We start from the raw sequence: 21,667 nt of genomic DNA, 5'->3' as shown, positions 1-21,667 counted from the left end.
GTAGCCATTCTATTCTAGTTAAATTTTGAAAAAACAAAAATAGGGGTGGGGGGAGGTATAGAAAAGGTGCCAAACCGAGCAAAAATGCACTAAATTTTTTTTTTATATCATGGTGCTAGAGTGCTAGCATAATATACATATAGGTCAAAAGCTTCTATATATAAAACCTTTCATATAGAAAACAACAAAATAAAATAATATAATAATAATAAGAATTATTAATAATAATAAAAAAAAAATGAATATTTTTTTTTAAATAAAATTAATAATAAAAAAAATAATAATAAAAAAATAAAAAAATAGTTGAAATAAATGCGGCCCCTGCTGTGGTGAACACAGAGGGTTAAAGGTGGAGGTTAATAACCAAGGTTAAAAGAAAGGAATAAAATGAATTCCTTTCTTTTAACCTTGGTTATTAACCTCCACTTTTAACCCTCTGTGTTCACCACAGCAGGGGCCGCATTTATTTCAACTATTTTTTTATTTTTTTATTATTATTTTTTTTATTATTAATTTTATTTAAAAAAATATATATATTTTTTTTTATTATTATTAATAATTCTTATTATTATTATATTATTTCATTTTGTTGTTTTCTATATGAAAGGTTTTATATATAGAAGCTTTTGACCTATATGTATATTATGCTAGCACTCTAGCACCATGATATAAAAAAAAAAAAAAATTGTGCATTTTTGCTCGGTTTGGCGCCTTTTCTATACCTCCCCCCCACTCCTATTTTTGTTTTTTCAAAATCTACATTGAGTGCCCTGCTTGGACATTTTTTTGGCTGCCACCCTTGCGCTACTTATACTTCAGTCACCACCACTGTCGGCGCCTACTGTCAGACACAAGGGGATTTTTCTCTCTAGATCCTTTAGTGTCTGAATAAACTTCCTCCTTTTTTCCTTCTTCTTTTCATTATTCTAGTTAAAGCCTTTTTCTCCAAATGTATCGTGTTGAAGGCAACGTTCATATATATTTTTTTTTCGGCCATTTTCTCCATAAGCTTCTCAATAAAACGTCAAAAACCAGGAAAAAATGTCATGATTAAAAAACACATAAAAAGCTGGTAAACATTCAACAAAAATTCCCAAAGCCTTAAGCCTATATAAAGTGTGAGGTAGTTTTAATGCAAAAATTAAAATAAAAAAAAATAAAAAAAAGGCATAACCAATGAGTTATATTACCGAATATACAAATCTTAAAGTGACAGTGGATTTCTATTCAATTCCATTTCACATGGATAAGACACACAAAAACATTAATTTGATGTTTTCATTTGGAGAATTGACTGCGAGGACGACCCATACAGTTTCAAAGCCGAGACAATTATTTTTTCCATCATAGTGGCTTTTTAATAATTAAAGTCGAATAAATGGTTTTTGCAGTAGCATTGAAAGCGAGAGCCTGCAGTAAAGTGATAAGTGCTAATTATGTCTCTACGTTCCATCCATTGAATTCTTTCATATCATTTTATTTTATTTCAGAATCAATTTTCTGTATTCACAGAAACACTGGACCAAAATAAACTCCATGCCAACCCAGCGCTTCCATTACCAGTTTACCCATACCGTGCATTCATAATACCATTGCACAGTAATTGCTTTTTTGCCCCGTTCGGTCATATCTTCACTGTGTGTCGGACATCTCGCTGGCGTAAAGCCTAATGCAGCTGTTGCTGTATTTTTCTTAATCATTTTAAATATGTCAGTGTTTGCTGGATTTATCTGATTTTACACAATTAAAAAATAAAAAGAAACAATTACTATGCCAAGAAGCTGTAACTGCATGACACTATGGTTAAAATAATATTTGTTGGATACGGTAGAGCCGTCATAGGTTCTTTGGTCTCTTGCAAAAGCTTCATTATCTCCTCGCCAATGATCTGATGCCAACATGCAGTTTTATTTTGTATAGTCATGTAGTTGTGTAGCTATGGCCTGTTACAGGGAATAGTGTATCTCCTCTGGTAGGGCTCCTGCGGTGATTGCACCACTTGAATCATCTTCTCCAAACTTTATCTGCCACTATTACCAAAGAATGTACAAAAACATGATTTCTTCTGTTTAATAGCAATGTGATATCTGGTTTAACCTTTTCCGGACCTCCGCTGTACATGTATGGCGCCCATGTTTTACACAGCAGAGGCCTGGGGGTAATATCTGTGATCAGCAGTAATTTAACCCCTCTGAAGCCGTGGTTAAATATGAGAACGGCATGTGGGAGCGCTAAAACAGGGAGCTATGTTCTGCCCAGGCTGTTTTCTCCTGGCTGAGATCGAGGAAGACGACCGGTACTGGTAATAGGCCTAGGCCAGTACAAGGCTTACAGGCCGATTACTAGTATATACCAATGCAGGCCTGTAGGTGGCAGCACTGCATTGGGTTATCAGTATTCTGTATTGCATAGATATACAATACAGAATACAAGATGCAATCCAATGATTACATGTTATAGTCACCGAAAGTGACTTAAAAAAATATTAAAAAGTTTAAAAAAATATAATAAAAATATAAGAATTAGAATCATCCCCCCTTTTCTAGAATGAAAAAATAAATACATGAACAATAAAAAACTAAACATCATAGGCATTGGCCCATCTGAAAATGCCTGTACTGTTAAAATAGAAAAATATATATCCCATACGGCGAAAAATATCAAAATGGCCAATTAAACATTTTTTGTCACTTCACCTCCCCAAAAAATTGAATCAAAAGTGATCAAAAAGTCATACATAGGAAATGCCATAAAAACAAAACCCATAAAACTGTGACAGAATTCTGCATATTTTTTTTTTATTCCACCCAATTTGGAGTTTTTGGACAGCTTCCCACTATATTAGTAACATAGTAACATACAGTCAGGTCTATAAATATTGGGACATTGACACAATTCTAACATTTTTGGTTCTATACACCACCACAATGGATATAAAATGAAACAAACTAGATGTGCTTTACCTGCAGACTGTCAGCTTTAATTTGAGGGTATTTACATCCAAATCAGGTGAACGGTGTAAGAATTACAACAGTTTAAATGTGTGCCTCTCACTTGTTATGGAACCAAAAGTAATGGGACAGAATAATAATCATAAATCAAACTTTCACTTTTTAATACTTGGTTGCAAATCCTTTGCAGTCAATTACAGCCTGAAGTCTGGAACGCATGGACATCACCAGACGCTGGGTTTCATCCCTGTTGATGCTCTGCCAGGCCTCAACTGCAACGGTCTTCAGTTCCTGCTTGTTCTTGGGGCATTTTCCCTTCAGTTTTGTCTTCAGCAAGTGAAATGCATGCTCAATCGTATTCAGGTCAGGTGATTGACTTGGCCATTGCATAACATTTCACTTCTTTCCCTTAAAAAACTATTTGGTTGCTTTTGCAGTATGCTCTGGGTCATTGTCCATCTGCACTGTGAAGCGCCGTCCAATGAGTTCTGAAGCATTTGGCTGAATATGAGCAGATAATATTGCCCGAAACACTTCAGAATTCATCCTGCTGCTTTTGTCAGCAGTCACATCCATAGGTGTGCGCAGCGTGTGTGTGTGTGTGTGTGTGTGTGTATATATACACACACACACACACACACACACACACACACACACAAATACACTAAGGGGTATCAGGGTAAATTATACTGGAGTAATATAACTCAGGAGGGCTATCAGGGACATTATACAGGGGTAATATAACTTATATTATATGTTATATTACCCCTTCATCATGTCCCCTGAGATAGCCCTCCTCAGTTATATTACCCCTGTATAATAATGTACCCTAATACCCCTTAGTTTTACCCCCTGTATAATTTACCCTGATCCTTCAGTTATATTACCCCCTGTAATTTACCCTGATACCCCTCAGTTATACAGTATTATATAACTGAGGGGTATCAGGGTACATTATACAGGGGTGTAATTGAGGAGGGGTAGCAAGCAGCAGGGAACATACAGGGCAGAGTTCCAGTGGTGTAGCGTGGGTTGTCAGCACCCGGGGCAAGCCAAGTATTTCTCCCCCCAATCTTTTTACAAATAATGCAGTACATGTCACCTGCAGTCCTATGTAACACCACAGATAACACAGTGATAACTGAGTACAGATACTGTAGTAGATGTCACCTGCAGTCCTATGTAATACCACAAATGACACAGTGGTAACTCTCTGAGTACAGATAATGTAGTAGATGGGTGTGAGGCCCCAGAATTCAGAACACGCACAGTGTGACCTGAAGTCTGGGACCGGACTGCGGCAGTGTGGGCTAAATCCTATAGCCACCCCCCCCACCCCCCCCAAACAGATATGTGGATGGACATTACATATAATGGTACACACTATACAGTAGAGTACAGCAGCACATACCTGTTACATCCAGTGACGTCTCCTGTGATGTAGACCTTCCTCAACGTCTTCCTTCGGAGATAAGACCGCCATGATACCTTCTTTCAGCCGCGTATCTGCATAGTTTCACAGAAAAATGTTTAGATTTCTCACTTTACTATCATCCTCAGATAACAGACCCCCCCTCCACCCGTAGTGCCCATAAGTATAATGCCCTCTGTATAATTATAATATATACTGGCCCCTCTGTGTTGTTATTATTCTTAATATTATAATGGCCCCCTCTGTATTAGGCTCCATTCACACGTCCGCAAAATGTGTCCGCATCCATTCCGCAATTGTGAGGAACGGGTGCGGACCCATGCATTCTCCATGGGGACAGAATGGATGCGGAAAGCACACAGTGTGCTCTTCGAATCCGCATTCCCGGAGCAGCCTGCCGAACTTCCGGTCCGTGGCTCTGGAAAAAAATAGAACATGTCCTATTCCGGTGTCGGCCGGGTGTATTGCGGATCCGCAAAACACTGCAGACTTGTGAATGAACCCTAATAGTAATAATTATGGCGCTCTTCAGCCCCTCCAGCATACAGTCCCATGTAAAATACATCACTCCTTGCCTTCAGCCCCTCCAACATACAGTCCCATGTAAATAATATCACCCTTCCTCTCTTCGCTGCCTGCCTTGAGCCCCTTCAGCATACAGTCCCATGTAAAATACAAAACTCCCCCGGCCTTCAGCCCTTCCAGCATACAGTCCCATGTAAAATAATATCACCCCTCCTGCCTTCAGCCCCTCCAGCATACAGTCCCATGTAAAATACATCACTATCTCTGCCTTTAGCCCCTCCAGCATACAGTCCCCAGTAAATAATACCACTTCACCCCCTCTCTTCAGACCCCTCTAACATACAGTCTCCAGTACAAGGATTATTCCTCCTCCCTTCAGCCCCTGCTAACCCCCCCCCCCAAGTACACATAACAGTCAATCTTCTCCTCCACATACTGACCTGCAGCTTCTGCTCCTCTCTGCAATATCCTGCTCTGTTGAATTTCCTGCATATCTTGAGGCCCCGCCCCCTGTATGACGAGACTCCGCCTCTTTCCCGACATCATACCTCCCTAGAGCAAATCCATTCTAGCGCTCTACTGTCTCATAGGCTTCAGACCCTTAGCCTGAAGCCTATGTGAAGGATCGCATCAGGAGTTGGCAGATGGCAGTGCAGCACGGAGGTGATGATTAGGGTGTGCCCAGGCACACCCGGCACACCCCGTGCGCACGCCTATGGTCACATCATCAATAAATACAAGAGAACCAGTTCCATTGGCAGCCATACATCCCCACGCCATGACACTACCACCACCATGCTTCACTGATGAGGTCGCATGCTTAGGATCATGAGCAGTTCCTTTCCTTCTCCATACTCTTCTCTTCCCATCATGCTGGTACAAGTTGATCTTGGTCTCATCTGTCCATAGGATGTTGTTCCAGAACTGTGAATGCTTTTTTAGATGTCGTTTGACAAACTTTCATCTGGCCTTCCTGTTTTTGAGGCTCACAAATGGTTTACATCTTGTGGTGAACCCTCTGTATTCGCTCTGGTGAAGTCTTCTCTTGATTGTTGACTTTGACACACATTCACCTACCTCCTGGAGAGTGTTCTTGATCTGGCCAACTGTTGTGAAGGGTGTTTTCTTCACCAGGGAAAGACTTCTTCGGTCATCCACCACAGTTGTTTTCCGTGGTCTTCCGGGTCTTTTGGTGTTGCTGAGCTCACCAATGCGTTCCTTCTTTTTAAGAATGTTCCAAACAGTTGTTTTGGCCACGCCTAATGTTTTTGCTATCTCTCTGATGGGTTTGTTTTGTTTTTTTTCAGCCTAATTATGTCTTGCTTCACTGATAGTGACAGCTCTTTGGATCTCATCTTGAGAGTTGACAGCAACAGATTCCAAATGCAAATAGCGCACTTGAAATGAACTCTGGATCTTTTATCTGCTCATTATAATTGGGATAATGAGGGAATAACACACACCTGGCCACGGAACAGCTGAGAAGACAATTGTCCCATTACTTTTGGTTCCTTAACAAGTCGGAGGCACATATGCAAACTGTTGTAATTCCTACACCGTTCACCTGATTTGGATGTAAATACCCTCAAATTAAAGCTGACAGTCTGCAGTTAAAGCACATCATCTTCGTTTCATTTCAAATCCATTGTGGTGGTGTATAGAGCCAAAAATGTTAAAATTGTGTCGATGTCCCAATGTTTATGGACCTGACTGTAGTACATAAGGCCGAAAAAAGACAATTGTCTATCCAGTTTGGCCTGTCATCCTACAAGTTGATCCAGAGGAAGGCAAAAAACAAACAAACTGTGAGGTAGAAGCCAATTTCCCCCACTTTAGGGGAATAAAAAATTCCTTCCCGACTCCAATCAGGCAATCAGAATAACTCCCTGGATCAACGACCCCTCTCTAGTAGCTTTAGCCTGTAATATTATTACGCTCCAGAAATACATCCAGGCCCCTCTTTAATTCCTTTATTGTACTCACCATCACCACCTCCTCAGGCAGAGAGTTCCATAGTCTCTCTGCTCTTACCGTAAAGAATGCTCTTCTATGTTTGTATACAAACCTTCTTTCCTCCAGACGCAGAGGATGTCCCCTCGTCACAGTCACAGTCCTGGGGATAAATAGATGATGGGATAGATCTCTGTACTGACCCCTGATATATTTATACATAGTAATTAGATCTCCCCTCAGTCGTCTTTTTTCTAAAGTGAATAACAATAATTTTGATAATCTTTCAGGGTACTGTAGTTGCCCCATTCCAGTTATTACTTTAGTTGCCCTACTCTGGACCTTCTCCAGCTCTGCTATGTCTGCCTTGTTTACAGAAGCCCAGAACTGCACACAGTACTCCATGTGTGGTCTGACTAGCGACTTGTAAAGTGGTAGGACTATGTTCTTATCATGGGCATCTATGCCTCTTTTGATGCAACCTATTATCTTATTGGCCTTGGCAGCAGCTGCCTGACACTGGTTTTTGCAGCTTAGTTTGCTGTTTATTAAAATTCCTAGATTCTTTTCCATGTCAGTGTTACATAGTGTTTTATCATTTAGTATGTACGGGTGACTTGCATTATTCCTTCCCATGTGCATAACTTTACATTTGTCAGTGTTAAACCTCATCTGCCACGTATCTGCCCAAGCCTCCAATCTATCCAGATCCCTCTGTAGTAGTATACTGTCCTCTTCAGTGTTAATTACTTTACAGTTTAGTGTCATCTGCGAAAATTGATATTTTACTGTGCAAGCCTTCTACAAGATCATTAATAAATATATTGAAGAGAATAGGGCCCAATACTGACCCCTGGGGTACCCCACTAGTAAGAGTGACCCAATCTGAGTGTGTACCACTAATAACCACCCTCTGTTTTCTATCATTGAGCCAGTTACTTACCCACATACAGATGTTTTCTCCTAGTCCGAGCATTCTCATTTTATATACTAAGCTTTTATGTGGTACAGTGTCAAATGCTTTGGAGAAGTCCAGATATACAACATCCATTGATTTGCCGCTGTCAAGTCTAGAATTAACCTCCTCATAGAAACTGATTAAATTAGTTTGACATGACCGATCCCTCATGAAGCCATGCTGATATGGCGTTATTTGCTTATTTCCGTTGAGATGCTCTAAGATAGCATCTCTTAGAAAATCTTCAAACAGTTTACCCACAACAGATGTTAAACTTACCGGCCTATAGTTTCCAGGCTCTGTTTTTAAACCCTTTTTGAATATTGGCACCACATTTGCCATGCGCCAATCCTGTGGGACATTCCCTGTCAGTATAAAGTCTGCAAATATCAGAAATAAGGGTCTGGCTATGACATTACTTAATTCCCTTAGGATACGGGGGTGTATGCCATCCGGTTCTGGCGATTTGTCTATTTTAATCTTTTGGAGAAAAAAATATTTAACAGCTTTGCTTTCTCCTCGTCGCTCTCTGCGAATCCCCCCTAATTACTCTTTAAAGGGCCGACACCTTCAGATTTATACTTTTTAACATTTATGTATATTCTATGTAATAGGAAATGGTGCCATTAAAAAGTACAACTCACATGAAAAAAAAATGAAAAAAGTTATGGCTCTGGGAAGGCAGGGAGGGATAAACAAAAATGCAAAAACAGAAAATCGCAGGCTGTAGAATAGGTTAAATGTGCGTTAATGGGCCACCATGCAACAAATGGTTGCACTGTGTGCTCTGCAGGAGAAGCTGCTGCTTGAAATTACATTAGATGAGAGATCCAAGCTAGAAACCCTCCATATGATGGCATATGTCATCTCACTGACACCACCAGAATCCTACTCTGTACTGATGAGAGGCAAGCACCCCGAATCAGCTGTCTATGGATGGATATTTGGCTTCATTATGTTCCCTTGTCAAATTCCAATAGATGGTGCTGGTGGGATGGTTCTTTCTTGGGAGATACCTCATTGCATATTTGTTTCCCATGGAGCATTGGCAATAAGACTTCATGCAGGACCGGTCGATTCAGTACCCTGACTAAGCGGCCATATGTCTTAAATGAGCACATGGGCAGGGTTGTCCCAACTGGATCAATACATTTGTAGATTCAGTGAGCAGAATTGTGGCTTAGTGGCTAGAATTCAAGTAAGACAATATGTATGTGGGTGTTTTTTTTTTGTGTTTACATGGTTTTTAGTAGGAACTTTCCTTATACTTGTTTGCATGTTGTCCAGCATTTTACTATTGTTGACCTATACTCCTGATAGGCCATTCTCTTTTTATGGCCTGTTTGCGTGTATTGCAGAAAACAGTCCAGAGAGAGAATCTACATCTCTGATCTCTGCATTAACACAAAATATATGGCACAATAGCATAATGCATGTCTGCATAGAAAAAAGGTGTAAGCTGCACCCAGGGGCATCAGCGATCGACAGATTGAATTCTGGTGGTTCATCCAAAATCCAATTGCTGCAGACTAGATTATCCATGCAGTCAAAAACACCTCAAAGCACAGCTAAAACGTGATGTAAACCCAGCCTTTCCATTAAAAACACCAGAACCCACAAGGAAACATGACAGAACATATACTGTAATACGTCAATGGGATCTTTCAAGATCCATAAGGACCCATATGAAAATAAATCTGTGAATCTGGTCATGTCTCTATGATAAGGTAGTATGAAAAGAGTCTTTGTAAAATATTGTATTGAGATAGAAAATTTATGCCAAAGGGAACATTAAAAGAAATCTAGTTCTGAAATTCTATACCTGCTCATGCGCAGAATATCCCTCGGTCTTGGCCTGGCATTCAGGGGCCGCACTGTGCATGCGCTGAACTTTGAACAGTTGGAGCGAGCAAAGGATTTCAGAGCCCGGAGCAATGATGTCAAAGCAAAGAGGGAGGCACTGGGCGATGAAACATAACGGTGCACTGAATGGCTTGGCCCGCCCATATGAGGCACGCAAGTCCTCATTAGCATGAGGGTAAAAAGATGAATTTCTCCACATTACAGGAACAAATGTTACTAAGAAATGCATGTCTATTGTATGGGGAACCAGCCCTAAAAGGCATTATGCTTAGTTGCACTGAGCTGACAGGCTCCCTTTAAAATTGTTTTCCATGAGCTACTGCAATAAAATATTTTTAGTACTAAACATCATACAAGACGCATATTTTAGAATTGATTCAACTGAAAATGCATAGTGCAAAATACTTTCGAAGAATCAACCGTATGAGTCATATCATTATCAAACTTAAAATCCACTATGTTTCCCGTGACAGGCGCTTTAATAGTCTAACAGTCTTATTCACTTCCAAATATATGAATTTCTCCGACACCTATTCCAATTTGAATTCACCATATGGAAAATATCATTACTTTTTTTACTGCCTTATAGTCATTAAGTGGTGCCTTTTGAATTATTAAGTTTTAGTAATTAATAGCAAATGCTTAATGTTCCTGAACCAAAGCCGGCTATTCTAACTAATTAAAGGGAGAGAAAAGCATTTAATTTACAGGGAGTCATTTTCTCATTTTCTCTTAACTTTTAAGTCAAAGGAAAAATTTTAATATAGTAACTAAATTGTGACTGCTCATTATATACATATATATACAGTATATACAGTATATATATATATATATATATATATATACAGTTTCCTCAACATTAAAATTGCAACCCCCAAGAATTACAAGTTGTAAGGTTCTTTTAACTTAGGAAGTAGAAGGTGTTGCTAAGATCTGCAGATGATTACATTTTCAAGCACCTAGCTCCAATCTGTAGCACGTGGAAGGGGCATAAAAGCCAGTTTGAAAGCAAAGTTTTTTTTAGCCACGTGAAACCTCAAAAATGATGTGGGATGATTGTGTGATACCTCCTGTTCCTCGACATGTCGCAAAATGAGAGGGTCAGGATCCTTGGACAGAGAGACCTTGATTTATTACTCCAGCAGATCTACAGTCGGGTCCATTAATATTGGGACATCAGCACAATTCTAAAATATTTGGCTCTATACACCACCACAATGGATTTGAAATGAAACAAACAAGATGTGCTTTAACTGCAGACTGTCAGCTTTAATTTGAGGGTATTTACATCCAAATCAGGTGAACGGTGTAGGAATTACAACAGTTTGCATATGTGCCTCCCACTTGTTAAGGGACCAAAAGTAATGGGACAATTGGCTTCTCAGCTGTTCCATGGTCAGGTGTGTTTTATTCTCTCATTATCCCAATTACAATGACCAGATAAAAGGTCCAGAGTTAATTTCAAGTGTGCTATTTGCATTTGGAATCTGTTGCTGTCAACTCATTAGATGAGATCCAAAGTGCTGTCACTATCAGTGAAGCAAGCAATCATTAGGCTGAAAAAACTAAACAAACCCATCAGAGAGATAGCAAAAACATTAGGCGTGGCCAAAACAACAGTTTGGAACATTCTTAAAAAGAAGGAACGCACCGATGAGCTCAGCAACACCAAAAGACCCGGAAGACCACAGAAAACAACTGTGGTGGATGACCGAAGAATTCTTTCCCTGGTGAAGAAAACACCCTTCACAACAGTTGGCCAGATCAAGAACACTCTCCAGGGGGTAGGTGTATGTGTGTCAAAGTCAACAATCAAGAGAAGACTTCACCAGAGTGAATACAGAGGGTTCACCACAAGATGTAAACCATTGGTGAGCCTCAAAAACAGGAAGGCCAGATTAGAGTTTGCCAAACGACATCTAAAAAAGCCTTATCAGTTCTGGAACAACATCCTATGGACAGATGAGACCAATATCAACTTGTACCAGAGTGATGGGAAGAGAAGAGTATGGAGAAGGAAAGGAACTGCTCATGATCCTAAGCATACCACCTCATCAGTGAAGCATTCTGGTGGTAGTGTCAATGAGTGGGCATGTATGGCTGCCAATAGAACTGGTTCTCTTGTATTTATTGATGATGTTACTGCTGACAAAAGCAGCAGGATGGATTCTGAAGTGTTTCTGGCAATATTATCTGCTCATATTCAATGCTTCAGAACTCATTAGACGGCGTTTCACAGTGCAGATGGACAATGACCCAAAGCATACTGCAAAAGCAACCAAAGAGTTTTTTAAGGGAAAGAAGTGGAATGTTATGCAATGGCCAAGTCAATCACCTGACCTGAATCCGATTGAGCATGCATTTCACTTGCTGAATACAAAACTGAAGGGAAATGCCCCCAAAACAAGCAGGAACTAAAGACAGTTGCAGTAGAGGCCTGGCAGAGCATTACCAGGGATGAAACCCAGCGTCTGGTGATGTCTATGCATTCCAGACTTCAGGCTGTAATTGACTGCAAAGGACTTGCAACCAAGTATTAAAAAGTGCAATTTTGATTTATGATTATTATTCTGTCGCATTAATTTTGGCCCCTTAACAAGTGGGAAGCACTTGTTTGTTTCATTTCAAATCCATTGTGGTGGTGTATAGAGCCAAAAATTTTAGAATTGCGTTGATGTCCCAATATTTATGGACCTGACTGTATATACACCTATGTCAAGATATCATCCCTGTCTCAAGCCTAGGGCATCAAACATTGTCTATGCAAACCATCAGAAGGTGTTTACAGAACATTTGGCTACGAGCCAGATATCCAGCTACGGGTGTTCCATTGTCTTTACTTCACAAATCTCAAAGGCTATCAAAGTGCACAGAAAGAAAGCAATTGTTGCTGTAATGGACGGCTATCCTCTTCGGTGATGAATCTCCCTTTTGTCTCTGATGCAATGACAGCCAGTGATTGGTCTGGAGACAATGTGGGTAATGACATGAAGAGGCCTTCACAAGAGAACATCACACCAGTCCTACTCCTGGTGTTATTGTGTGGGGTGGCATAATGTACAGTAGTTGCACCCCTCTAGTCTTCATTTCATGTTCAATAACTGAATGATTTGGTTGTGGTACCAGTGGTATTGCCTTTTCTTCAAAGTGTGTAAGGATGTGTTTTTCAACAGGACAACACCAGTCTGCATGTTGCTTGTGCTAATGAGAATTGCCTAAATGTGCTACCATGGACTGCAGCATCTCCAGACTTGTCTCTCATCAAACACATCTGGGATGTTATTGGTCGGCATTTGCGAAGGAACCTGCCAGCAGCAGATCCTGATGATTTGCATGCCCAAATGCATTCATCATGGCAAAACATTCCTCCGACAACCATTAATAACCTCATTGATAGAATGCCAAGGCATCTAGTGTGTGTATTTCTTTGCATGGTGCTCAAACTTGATACTGAATAAATTGAGATATTTATAATAATTTGCTTCCATTCTTTCATCATTGCATATAAGTCATTACCATGTCTATCAATCCTGTGATTTCCAAAATTCTATGACTTTTCCTTCTTGGTGCTGCAATTTCAATGTTGAGGAGTGTGCAGATAGATGGATAGATGCATAGAGATATTCGATAGATAGATAGATAGATAGATAGATAGATAGATAGATAGATAGATAGAATGGTTTCCAGACACTACTTGTGAGTAAGGACCTGGACTCCAAGGTGACCATGGAGATATAGTGGGTAGAGGGCTACCTTATCTCTAGTAGCTATGACTAGTGTTGATCAAGTACCATAGTGCTCAGGTGCTCTGGGGCTCGGGCCGAACACATCGGGATGCTCGGGTGCTCTACTGAGCACCCGAGTATAATGGAAGTCAAGGGGGAGAACTCGAGCATTAAACCAGGCACCCCACGACTCTGAAGAGGGGAAGGTGCCTGGTTCATAGTAAAAGGTCAGAAAATTATGGAAACACCACCTAAATTGTTCGGGAACAGCATGGGGAGGATGTCTGGAAGCATCTTGGACTCACAGGTTGCTGCTGGGAACAATGTTGTCTGAGTAGTACGCAACTTTTACAGACTGACAATAATAAGCACAAAACTAAAGACAAAATCTATTTTAGAGGAAAAATTGTTAGGAAACTCGCTCGGCTTTCCACCTTCCCAGGTTGGGTCAGTGACCTCATCGTCCACCACCTCCTATTCCACTTCCTCATTCTGATGATCCTCTTGATTTGTTGACCTATCCACAACCTCAGTGATTGACAACTGTGTCTCATCCTCTTTATCAACCTCTTGAGACAGTAATTGCTATTGACTCATTGGTAACTGTGTTTTATCATCATCCACCTCATTAAGCACTAATTGCAGTTCCCCACCATCATGTTCTTGTGACTGTGGATGCTAAAGAGGTTGGAAATCAGGGCACAAGATCTCATGTCCCTCTTCAAGCGTGCTTGGTGAGAGGACCAAATCAAGTAATGGCAATGAAAAGAGGTCCTTAATTTATCAGAGTGTGGGATCACTTGTTTGGCCAGACTGTACATTGTGGGAGGAAGGAGGATCAGGGTGAGGATTGTGTTGACCAGACTCCTGGCTACTGAGAGTGGACTTGGTGGAAGACAGGGTGGTGCTTAACCGAGCACCTGGTCGCACTGGTCTGACTTCAAGAGTGGTGTACTGTGCCGCCCTGCAAACTGAGACATGAAGCTAGGTATCATGGATGATTGTTTTTCTTGTGCTCTGGCAGCAGGCACAGTTTCTCCGTGCGCAGGGCCACGGCATTTGCATGCACCATCAGTGATATATGGTTTAAAGTATGTAACACATACAGTAGCGTAGGATTTGGCAGTGTATGCACAATTTTTTTTGCAAAGGTATTTGTGATGAGGAAACGTTATACAGGACAGGTACCACAGGTAATGTCACTGTTTGCAATGTCTACGGAAAAAGGTACACTGGATGTCACTGATATTTTACAGTGAGGACAGCACTTACCTGCACGTTTATTGGCTGCGTAGCAGCCAAGAAACATGCAGGGAAGAGACTCGTGCATGGTGCTCTAGCACATGTGGTACTCGGCCGAGTACCGCCATGTGCCGAGCATCGAGATGCTCGAGCCGAACAGGTGTTCAGCCGAGCATGCTCTATCATCACTAGCTATGACATATTGATTGAAAGAGTTTGGGGCAGATTATGTTTGCACAACACAATACTGTGGAGTAACTATTGCACCTCGTAAAAGTTCATGAAAATTTCTATAGTAATGTAACAATTGGCCAACTAAAGCTCAATATTTCATTGATTTCTATGGGGCTATAGTAAAGTTGGGAGACTCATTAGAATCTTTTGAATGGTCCTTATTGTTTGAATTGTTGTATCAGTCATGATTGACTCAGATTGAGAGTATTTTACATATTCTGATATTTAAAGAAGCATGCCAGTATATTTTGTTCCATTAGAGATCCATTATGGCATTATATGTATTATTTCTCATTGTTCTTTTTCTTTCCCTGGGAAAAATATATATATTTTTTCCTCTTGATCTATTGGTAAGTTCCTGTGAGTTTCATGTGCCATCTGTCGCCGTGGGTCACCATCTTCAGGTATGACCCAACTCTAACTGATTACATTGTTGTGTCAGTTTTGTATCATAGCCTACTCCTCACTGAATGTCTCCCTTTGTCCCAGCCCTGGCTTGATGTCACTGTGCCTTCTACATGAGTCCTAGGAGAGCAGCTCCTCTACAGTGTGCTGTGGGTCTGTATTGGTGTGGCTTCTTATGCATGCTCACCAGAGCAGGGTCTTCAAAGGTGTTGAAGATCTGTACAGTGTAGCACCAGATATGTACTTCCATGCTCTCTAAATTCTTCATGGTGAATGAAATATGCTAATTTCTACATAAGTAAGGGGTCCATTCCTCATAAGGAGGTTGAGGAAGTAGCAGCGGATATGTGTTGCTCTTTGTATTCTGTATTCTCGTGTATGGCTGGCTTAAATCCAGCAATATACCATGGAGTAAATTTAATATTGGCAGATTCATGGAAATATAAATATGCAACAAGAATGAGACCATAATGGTATTTCTCTTTTCTGTTTGCATTGTCAATAATTTCATAGGAATTGTCAGTAAAACTATGAGTATGCTTAGTAGGTATACAAATACCTAAATTTACATCAGTACAATTAACAGAAGCTGCACCAATTATCATAAATTGGGCTTAATTAGGTTGAACAAATGTTCTTCCTGCCACAATCACTGTGAATAAATGAAAGGTAACATATATTTTTAGTTTTCTCGGAGCTGGGTAAAAGCTTCTGGAAAAGGTTGATATCTTAAAGTGAGTGTAATAGTATCATGTGGAAAATATGCTATAACTGGCACCAGCATACAAATGTGTGGAGAATTTTAATGCTACCTTCACATTCATAACTTAATTTCTGTTTTCTTTAACTGTGGTGCTTTAAAGTTTGGGAATTCCTCTGAAATTTTTATATTTGTGCATAAATGTGCTCTAGAACTACATCCAATTTTCACACAGGTACTAAAAGCCTACAACCAGTGACCCTGCTGCCTCCATACCGCCATGACCAACTTCACCCGCACCTACTGTGTCCTTCTCCCATACCATGTAGATTGTAAGCCCTCACGGGCAGGGCCCTCTCTCCTTCTGTACCAGTTTGTAATTCGTCTTGTTTATGATTAGTGCAATTGTCTGTATTATGTATGTATACCATTTCTCATATGTACAGCGCTATGGAATGAATGGCGCTATAATAATAAATAATAAGAAGAAGAAGAATAAAAGTAAATGAAGATAACCAAATCAAATTAATTATTTATTGAGCAAAATGATAAAATTTTGCATATCTATAATTGGTAAAAGTAAACTTTTAGGATTACCAGATAATAGGAAAGTGTTTGTTTCATGAGTTGTTGATGTTCTCCAGGGTGGAAACACCAAAAATGAAAGTTAGACAGATTGTGTACAAATTGAAAAAATTCAAGACCATTATTACTAGAAATGAGTGAATCGAAGTTGACAAAGTGGAATTCGATCCAAATTTCAGGAAAAATTTAATTTGCAACAAAGTCGAATTTCCTCACTCTTCGTGGTAACAAATCTTTTTATTTCCTAAAATGACTTCTGCACGGAGCAAAGAACTCTGGGAACGAGGGATCACCCACAATGCCATGCATGCAGCCAATCAGCAGCCAGCCAGCCCCTGTGATGTCACAGCCCAATAAATAGCCTCAGCCATCTTGGATTCAGCCATTTTCCAGTGTACTTAGTGCAGGGAGAGATGTGACAGGCGCTATGGACAGTGCTAGGAAAGACTTTATTGTGCTGAAAAAAGGATTTAGAAGTTCAGGGAAAGATTTTACATAGAATAGGGAAAGGATATGGAGGCATTATCTACACTATAAAAGGAGAACATGGTCCAATAGGGGTGTACAGCCTGGGTAATAGGAGCAATTCTATTACACCTTGCTGCACTAACTGGGGATCAAAATTGCACTAAATGATAGCTCAGTAATTCCAGCAAACCTTGCTTGTTATTAGGGTGCAAGTGTTGTGTGATAGAGCCATTTATGGGGTGTATTAATAGAAAATATATGTATGTCCTATTAGCCATTCTGCTGTGATTTTACATTGTTGTGCATTTTTCTGGGGTGTATTAATAGGAAAAAAAAATTATATTTGCCATTCTGCGGTGAATTTACATTGTACTACAGCCATTTATGGGGTGTATTAATCGGAAATATACATACACCCTATTAGCCATTCTGCGGTGAATTTAGATTATTGTTATACTTTTTTGGGGGGTTTATTAATAGGGAAAAAAATACGTCTTATTTGCCATTATGCGGTGAAGTTACATTGTACTACAGCCATTTACGTGGTGTATTAATAGGAAAGATACGTACGTCCTATTAGCCATTCTGCATGAATTTAAATTGTTATATTTATTTTTTGGGGGTTTATTAATAGGAGAATAAAACGTCTTATTTGCCGTTCTGCAGTGACTTTACATTGTACTACAGCCATTTATGGGGTGTATTAATAGGAAATATTCTTAGGTCCTAGTAGCCATTCTGCGGTCAATTTACATAGGTTAACCATTTTTTGGGGGTGTATTCATAGGAAAAAAAATACGTCTTAATTTGCCATTCTGTGGTGAAGTTACATTGTACTACAGCCATTTACGGGGTGTATTAATAGGAAATATACCTACATCCTATTAGCTGTTCTGCGGTGAATTTAGATTGTTATACATTTTTTTGGGAGGTGTATTAATAGGAAAAAAAATACATCTTATTCACCGTTCTGCAGTGAAGTTACATTGTACTACAACATTTTTTGTTGTGTATGATTTTAATTCAAATTTTCATTCTTTTATTATACAGTATGTCAGACAGACAAGTGACAGGCCCTGCAAAGAGAACTGGCAGTGGCAAAAATGTTTCTTTTGCAGGCAGAAGTAGCAGCAGAAGAAGGGGAGGGTGGTGGCAGCAGGAGTCGCAGCAAGAGGCCTGAGATCCCAGTGTCATCTAGCAGTCGTATCTTGACCAGCAACCCAGGGGTGTTTAAATGGTTGACTCGGACTTCGACTTCGTCGCAAGATACATCACACACCCACAGCCAAGAGTCAGTGGGTTCCTCTGACACGATGCATAGTTGGCATGGCCCGGGGAGCAGGTCCTGTGCCCCCAATTGTCCTCAATCTGCCTCTATCATTTTCTGTTCCCTCAGCGCGAGAAGTATTATATGCCATAGGCTCAGGTCCACTTTTCAGAGCTAGTAGAGGACAATCAGCAGCTACCAGCCAGCCAAGATCTGGAGGAGACATCCGCTGCTTCCTCCATTTGGCGGGCAAGTAGTTATGATGAGAGTCACGTGGGAGCTGATGTTGCAAACGGTCAGGCTCCTGGCCCTGAGACCATTGAGCAGGACATCAGTGACGTGCAGTGACAGTAGCGGATGATGAAGATGTAGCCGATCGCACTTGGGAGCCGGGTGAAGAAGAGGCTTCATCATCATCAGTAGACGCGCAAGACAGCGGCTGAGCCAGCAAGGTGGTAGCATGACCATGAGTTATCAGGGTGACAGCAGTTATAAGTCGGGAGCTAAACGTGCCTGAGGTAGACCATCTGCTTCAGGGGTTCATGGAGGCAGTCAGTGTGGAGTGTTGGGAGGAAAATGGCATACTCGGCGGCGTGGCAGTTTTTTGTTAAGTTGCCGGAGGAGGTGAACATGGCCATCTGCCAAGTTTGTGGGCAGAAGGTGAATCATGTCGATGGTGCCAATGTTGGCACCATGGCCCTGTGTCAACACATGCAGCAACTATGGTCAAGGACAATATATGTCCTTTATGGCTCACTGGTTAAATGTGGTTCCTGCCCAGCCACACCAGCAACTTGGCTAGGAGACGCCGCTTTTGCCTCAACGTTCTCACGCCATTGGTCCTGCGACAATATCCGCCTCTGCCTTCTCATCCTCCACCGTATCTTTAGCCTCCACTGCAGAGAAAATTCACAGTGTTCCTTCAGCATACCACATGTGCTTGGCATGGTGGTGTCACGCTGTTCTGAATCTAGTTTGCCTAGGCAAATGGAGTCACACAGAGGAGGAACTGCTCAATGTTCTTTTATCAAAAAGTCGAATCCTGGCTTTCTCCGCGACAAATCAAAATCAGAACCATTGTGACAGACAACGGGAAGAACATGGCAACTGCACTGCGTCAAGGACGGCTGAGCCATGCTCCCTGCATGACGCATGTGTTCAATCTGGTTGTAAAGTGATTCTTAAAGTCAGGAAACTTTGCATGCACTTCAGCCACTCGTACACCGTAAAGCACACCCTCCTTCAGTTGCAGTGGCAGAACGGCGTCCCCAACATAGGCTGTTATGTGTCGTTTCCACACATCGTAATTCCACCCTCCATATTTTGGACCGATTATATGAACAGAGAAAGGTCATAAATGATAACTTGATGAGACAGGCGGAGAAAGGTACTCCCCTGTGTAACTTCGATGTTAGCCAGTGGCAGCTCAGGCCACTTTATTTGTTAGTCACCCGGACTACGTGATGAACAACGTCATTCCACTGATTCATGTCCTGGAATGGATGCTGCTAAATTTGTCTTGTCAGGGGGCTGGAGACGTGGCAACTACATCTCACAGCCACATGAGCTTTGTAAGAGATGAACTAGAGGAGCGGGAGGACATTGAGAAATGACAGTTTTTTCTACACAGGTGACAGGAGATGAGGAGCAGGTGGAGCAGTAGCAGCCAGAGGAGCTACAGGGTGATAAGAAAGAGAAGGCAGTTGACCGAGACACACCGTGGCAGTATGCAGTGGAGATGAAGACAGAGAGTCCCTCTGAGTCACTTGCCTAAATGGCCCGATACATGCTCAGTTGCTTACGTAGTGACAGACAAATATTCATCATTCGGCAGAGGGATGACTACTGGCTCCCCACGATGTTATATCGACGCTACCGGTCAAAAATGGGGGCCTTTTTTCCAGCCACTGAGAGGGAAGACAAATTGAACTATTATTGAGACATCCTAAGTTGGCCACTGCCTATGTTCGCCATAGCCCATCCTCAATCAGTTCTGACCGAGGGGGCCCTCTGAGCTCATGTTCCACTGCCATGGCTTTTCGGGGAAAGGCAGGAGCCGTACCAGATCCATCAACAGCAACTTAAGTCTAGAGTCGCTGATGAGCAGTTTTCCCCCTCACCCGCCTACTGAAGAAATTACTCACCAGCAGCCGCAGCTAGACATAGAGCAGAACCTGAACCAGCAGGTAGTGGCATACTTGGGAGTGCACCCTGCCACCCCACATCAAAGATTCCCTGACTACTGGGCAGAAAAACTCGATTTGTGGCCACAACTGACCATGTTTGCCAGGTAAAAGCTGTCCTGCCCGGCCAGCAGTGTGGCATCAAAGCGGGTTTTTAATGCGGCAGGGACCATAGTTACCCCAAGGAGAACTCACCTGTCCACCCAAAATGTGGAGAGACTGACCTTTGTGAAGATGAATGAGGTATGGATCAGCCCTGATTTCCACACACCAGTGCCTGTTGCATCAGAGTAGATTATCCATGATGCCACATCTAAACTTTGTCAAAAGAGACCTGTTTATTATGGCTATCTGCTTCAGCTACTATTCTTATGCTGCCACCAGCCTGATGCCACACACCTGCTGCCAGGTGCTCCTACTGCCACCCACCATCTTCAGCTGGTACTGATATTGCTCCCAACCTCCCCACTTTGTCACTGGGCCACTCTGTGGTCTCCTTAGGCTGCTGCCACCTCCCCACTCTGTCACTGGGCCTTTTTGTGGTCTCCTCATGCTGCTGCCACCTCATCACTATATCACTGGCCACTCTGTGGTCTCCTCATGCTGTTGCCACTTCACCACTATGTTACTGAGCCACTCTGTGGTCTCCTCATGCTGCTGTCAGCTCCCCATCATGTCACTGGCCCACTTTTTGGTCTCATCATGCTGCTGTCACCTCACCATTATGTCACTGGGCTCCTCTGTGGTCTCCTCATGCTGCTGCCACTTCACCACTCTGTGGTCTCCTCATGCTGCTGCCGCTTCAACACTCTGTGGTCTCCTCATGCTGCTGCCACCTCACCACTCTGTCACTTGGCCACTCTGTCGACTTTTCATGCTGTTCCCACCCTGCCCACTCCATGACTGGCCCACTATTTTGCCTTTTTGGCCTGTATGACATCATTGTTTATTTGACCCTTCTTATAATCTGTCAGAAGGAAGGAAAAATGAGACGCACAATGGATCCTGTCTATGTATCAGCTGTAAGGCCTGTATGAAAGGGTCCCTTTTTTGCATAAGAATTGGCTTATGATTTCGTAACCAAAAGCAGGAGTGGGTACAAACAACAGAAGACATACAAATATTTAATTCTCGAGTCATCTCTGTTTTGGATCCACTCCTGTTTTTTTGGCTTTAGCA

This window comes from Bufo bufo, chromosome 5, assembly GCF_905171765.1.
Source record: "Bufo bufo chromosome 5, aBufBuf1.1, whole genome shotgun sequence".
Classification (NCBI taxonomy): domain Eukaryota; kingdom Metazoa; phylum Chordata; class Amphibia; order Anura; family Bufonidae; genus Bufo; species Bufo bufo.
This window is presented reverse-complemented; position numbering follows the sequence as displayed.